Source organism: Physella acuta, unplaced genomic scaffold (assembly GCF_028476545.2).
Source record: "Physella acuta isolate Inbredline_101_S28 unplaced genomic scaffold, ASM2847654v3 ptg000600l, whole genome shotgun sequence".
Taxonomy (NCBI): Eukaryota; Metazoa; Mollusca; class Gastropoda; family Physidae; genus Physella; species Physella acuta.
In genome coordinates, this window is record NW_026732119.1 from 1,623,084 (window position 1) to 1,629,223 (window position 6,140).

The 6,140-nt window shown below is 33.3% G+C and overlaps 1 pseudogene; it reads right to left on the reverse strand.

Annotated features, from left to right (window-relative positions):
* Nucleotides 1-4,874: 4,874 nt before the first annotated feature.
* LOC131947608 (ragulator complex protein LAMTOR1-like) lies at nt 4,875-5,910 on the reverse strand (annotated as a pseudogene).
* Between the last annotated feature and the right edge of the window lie 230 nt (nt 5,911-6,140).

Consider the following 6,140-nt stretch of genomic DNA (forward strand, 5'->3'; position numbering starts at 1 on the left):
TATCACCTACTTTAATATTTTAATTTTTTTTTCGGTTTTCTGACGCTTTACGAAATCTGTTAAGCGCAGCCGAAAACAATTCTTGTAGTGCTCCATCCAAACACATTTCTTGTAGTTTTCCCACCGTCACAGTTGGGGTCAACCGCGTATGACTTCCACAAGGGGGGGGGGGGAAGTCGAATAAAGTAGACTTTTGTGGACGAGTGGGGGGTTGGGGGTCATTCTGGCCGTCCACGTGTTGGACCGCGGAAAAAAAAAAAACAACACACGGCGTTTCAAGTTAATTTTTAAACATTTAAAATAACTGAAACATTGGTTTGAGAGGCAACTAGATCAAGGCCCTAATAGATTGTGTAACCTAATGACAGAAAGTTAAATCATTATTTTTAATCAAAGCCTTATACGACGTAGACGTACCTGTTGTCGTCTGAGGTTCTATTTAAAATGTACTGTGTGTGTTGTATGTCGACTGCTTTTTGATGTTTAATATTTTGCTTGTTCGAAAAATGTATGAGGAAATGATAAAAAAACACATCTTTGACATATAGATGTATACTTATACATCTGTAACAGCATAGGTAATATTATATGACACTTTTTATTTAATATGCTGTAATTAAACGCCAAAGCTGAAATTTAAAACAAAAAATGTTGTATACTTTTAAAATGTGCATTTGTTGTTTCTATTTCTAAATTTTAAACTACCAAGGGTATACAATTATTCCTTTACGCAATTATATATATTCTTTTTTTTATTAAAACAAAATATATTTATGGGTGACCCGTCAAAAGAGCGCACGACAAAAGAGCGCCGACATAAGAGCGTCGACAAAGAGCGCACTAATTTGCTGACAAAGGAGCGCCGACATAAGAGCGCAAACTAAAGATCGAAAAACAATATTTAATTAATAGGAACAAGAAAATTAACTCAGATCAGAAGGCATTGTTTGATGTTAACTCTTTATTGTTTCATGAAAAATAACTAAAAGTTCTGTTTTTTTTTTTAAACTAAAAATCTGGTATTGACGATTAATATTATACGTTTTTCTGAACACCATCATTCTGTAAACGTCAGTCGGTCCGCAATCCCACAAAACAAAATGATGCCCTCCTGTTGTCGTTTGAAGAGGTTCAGGAATTGTTATTTCTGCAAAGTTCTGCGGATTTGGGTATGGCAGCTGCTTTAAAATAATTTCTCCCATTACTTCGTGCCACCATTTTCGGTTCTATGATGCTTTAAAAATATTAAGTAACGGGCAGCCGAGTCGATTCCTTGAAGTCCTCCAACCAAAAACGTAAGTGCCTTCCACACATCCTCCCGCCTGTTACGAGTCCCGCATGAAGGTTTTTGATAGACAGCTCGTGGTACATGTCCATATTACCTGAGTTGTTTTGTTTTTACGATACTAAGCAGAGACGTTTCGCATTAATGATTATTCTAAGAAAACTCTACATTTCCTATTTGATCTATGCATGAGATCTCTAAGTCATCTCTCATGTCTGACTTCTGGATCAGTCTCTCGATGTCTTCATAAATTTTATTATCGACAGATACAAACATCTTAATTAACATGAACTTAAACAATAAACAATAATTAAACTCATTATTGAAGATATTAAATGTGAGACTTAAAACTAAAAATACATCCGTGTAATTCACCTTTAAAAACATTCAACTACACTTTTTTTTTCTCTTTAAATTTTGCATTTGGTTTCACCCCCAACCCTGGGTGATAGCTTTAAAGTGTTCACAGCTAATATTGATGATGCGTATCTATTGTCGGTTATTAATACAGCTGGATCTAGCATTGTTTTTTTTTTCTATATTTAGCAGGTGTCATTCCCCCATACCCTTGTACGAATTATTAATTTCTATTTAAAATAGTTGTTTTTTTTACTCTAATTAACCAATAATTTAACTGAACATAATTTTTTACTCTTATATTTTACAATTATTTGTCTTGGTGTTGCCCCCCCCCCCCCTTATCTAAGCTAATTCTTTACGGTGGTGATGAACTCCCACTTCATGGTATGGATAAGCTCCCACTTCACAGTGAGGATTAGCTCCCACTAAATGCCCCTAACACCCCATGTCACTGAAAGTTTCTGACAACCAGATCCAGCTCTTGACCTACACGTGTGGCCCAGTCTCTGAGCCCGGCCAATCGCATTTTAAATAAACAATACAAGGGGAGGACAAGTAATATTATGTTATGGCATTTCGATGTTAAATTGGATTGTTTTAAATTAAAAAAAAAAAAAAAACGTTTTCCATTTCTTACATAGTTCATTATAGCTTTCTACAATAACATAATGTAATGTTTACTGTAATGTGTTAGAGGCAGACTAAGGCAGTCTTATATTAGAGAGGCCTAGAGAACAGAGTTAAGAATTAAGTTAAATCTAGGCTTAGTGTTGGTTTTAGTTCTAGCGCTTGGTTGTTTTGTTATTTAACTTTGGTATTAAAGAAATGGTCAGTAATAACATTTATGTGAGAAGGTTAAATGTTAAGATTCGTGTTTTCCGTTTGATGTTAGGGTTAAACGCTTAAACTAGAGACACGTTTGGTTTACCTTGTAGTTAGTGTTTGATTTTTGTTACGTACTTAGCTTAATTTATAGCCTGTATAGATAATTGTGTTATTTATCCTCGGGACTTTATCATAATTATAATGTTAAGGCAAGGCTTTCGAACAGGCAAAGAGGCAGTGACCTAATTATAAGTTTGGATTTTTACAGCAGAATGTAAGAGATGAAACGCTAATCTTCTGTTTTTATCGACGTTGTTTTATACACTTGAATATATTGTGATCATACTAATATTTATCATCGGCATAATTAATAAGATAAAGAAAGTGTTTACACTTTGTACATTTACTTAGTATGATTACTATTTTTAACAAATTGTAAAACTCACATAGTTTCAAATATGTAGCGTCTTTATTTTAGGAAAGTAGGTCTACCTTCAATATTGTAAAATAAATTAACCTTTCTTACAATGTTCCGACCTTTTCTCGTAAACATAACTTTTATTTCTTCTATACAACACAGCAATTTTGCGACTAGATAGATTCTATATTATATTGGTTTCTTTTTGTTACTTCCCCTACTATAGGTTAAACAAATAAGGGAAACAACTTTATATTATGTTATCAAATTAATTTTATAAACAAATACCCCAGTTGAAATATAATAATTATGTTAATCCTTGTTGATTGTGTATATTTTCTATAAATATTTTTAAAATGTATACACAAATTTTGTCTGCCTTAAAAAGTTTATTAATATTAATAGAAAAAATTATCCCTAATTAAACTACGAAGCTTATAATTATGTAAGACAGATTCGCTTTAATAACATGAACTCCTTCTTATTAATCAGTGTAATGTTCTGTGGTGGTTCTTAAAATATTTATACAACACATTTAATTTTATGTCATGGAAAGTTTTGGAATGATAGATCAGTATGTGTATTACAGAGACACTTCTCCCACGGTGGTTTCTATTTCTGTGTCCGGTCAAAAAACCCCTGGACAAAAAAAAAACCCTGGACATTTATTTTCAGTTTGAAAAATTGTTAACGCAGTTTTCTACTTTGTAATGCACTAATTTAAATTTACTGTTCCGATGTCCACCAATTACGTAGCTAATAAAGTCATCGGTTTTATTAGTAAACTAAAACTGAGATTTTATAAAGAAATCAATAAAAAATAAAAGTTATGGAAATGTTAATGACATGTAATGTTAAGTATAAAACTGACTTCAGTTTGAATGATTGTTTTTATCATCGATAAAACTATTTTTATTTACATGACTTTTAAGAACTTAGTTGTGTGATCTCCCGTTATAATTTAAAATTTCCAAATTTAAGCAACAAATAAACGTATTAAAAGTAGACGATATTTTTATTTTATTTTAAATTGTGTCGTTTAATTACCAGGGCCGGAACTACAATACCGCCAGACCCCGCAATGCGATTAGTCCATGTTGATATCCTCCAAATTATCCTTAAAAACCAAACAACTCAGGTAGTATGGACATGTACCATGAGCTGTCTATCAAAAACCTTCATGCGGGGCTCGTAACAGGCGGGAGGATGTGGGGAAAGGAATCAGTGTTTCTTCCAGACTGTTTTCTTCCTGGTGGGCACTTTTTATTTCCTGGGGGGGGGGGTCAACATTTTCCGGGGGGGGGGGGGGGGTGAAAGAGATGCCGAGAAGAAACTCTGCTTGTCATGTAAGACAATAGTGTGACTTTCGTTGTTTTACTTTCCCTGGCCACTTTCATACACCGCATAAAAACTTACTCTAAGATGTGTGTGCGTGTGCGAATACGTGTGTTGGCGTGTGGGCGTGTGCGATTGTACGCTTGCCTGAGGGGTGTGCGCGTGTATGTGTGTGTGTGTGTATTTATCAAGTTTTGTTTCTTGTAGGTACTTTCATTGTGTACATAAAGACAACAAAATGGTTTCTCGAGGAATTATCTAAAGAATAACTCTTTTGTTTTAAATTTCCATTTTCTATCTAATTAGGCAAATGTTAAATTTTAATTGTTTCTGAAATTAAACGATCCCAATTATTTAATAAAAACTGTACATTGCCAAAAATTAAGCGTTATCGGCCGTTCTCACTCTTTTATTTCATAAGTGAGATGTCGTTAAAATATGCAATCGATAATATTGATATAACCCAAACTGGACATAGTTCAACTCCGCTAATTGAATATTTAGTGATATCGACATAATCCTCACCCCCTCCCACACCCCATCCCCTGTGGTGTTGTGGTAGTTCACTTTAATCGAAAAGGAAATATTATTTTATCAACATTTTTTTTTTTGCATAATTTTTTTTTTTTTTTTTTTTTTTTTTTTTTTTTTTTTTTTTTTTAGTTTCATTATTTTATTCATTTCCTCCACATTGCTCTGTGAATATGGAAGTGCAAAATATGACATAATATTCAAAATCCTTAATATGATTGAATTTACAAAAACTCTTAATGATTCTTAAAAAAGCATGCTACTTTTAAAAAAAAATTGTACCATGGAAATGCCATCCATATTCAAGGAATCCTAGCACACATCCCATAAAGAAAAAATTGAAATAGGGTGATCTAGTACAATATTACTTTCAGGTAACTATGAAAACAAGACCTCAAACAAATATATAACCTATTTGAAAGACATGTCATGACTACAACCAGGGAACTAAATTCCCAGCAAGGTTAAAAAATCAACAGAAATATCTTACTTCATGTAACACATTCACACTCCCTTTTAAAATCATGTATTATGTACAGTTAGAAGACATGCACACTGGTAAGACCCTAGCGATATCATGGAACACCAAAAGTGACGACCAAATTCTCTTTGTGTTGAATTTTAATATCTTTAGCGGCTAGGGCTAACTTTTCAGTGCAGCTTGTTATCAACTGCACATCTGACAAAGAGACAGGTGCTGCAGACAATGTCATCTGTGGTGATGTCATACCATTAGGCAAGTTAGGCCTGTATATTCTTGTTTTGCCTGACCCCGAAAGCATCATGTTCAAACGATTGCTATGTTGTATTGCCCTATCCTGCATCTCCCCTTGCTCCATATTTTGATTCATTTGATGTCACATCAATAACATTGATGGCTGTTTGCTTGAGAATACGACTGAACTCAGAAGTTTCATTATTTGTAGGGGTCTGAGGATAGCTCGGATCAGGCCTACTTCCAGGAACAGGTTGGGTGTGAACTCTGTCACTAGGATCTATCAACAATGGAGCTCTCTCGGATGCAGTGATATCTTTATCTTCGTCAGAACTAAAACAACACCCCATTTCCTTGTTTGTTATAGATTTAGTGTCTATGAACCTCAGTAAAAAGGTATCAACAACATTGTAACTTCCTTTCTCACATGATAGTAGTTCGGCAGATATTTTGCATAAAATAAATTACCAAACAGTAATTGTTAAGAAGGCTACATTTATTAATCAAGAGTTTTTCATTTTAAAAGGAAAAAATATCTTCATTTCTTTTTTAGGGTACAGTAAAAACATATTTTTAAATTTTGAATTTTTACAAATTTAAAATAATTTATTTTGACAAGCTCATAAATTGCAATTTATACCTTTTATAGTAAAAACAATATTCATTTATTA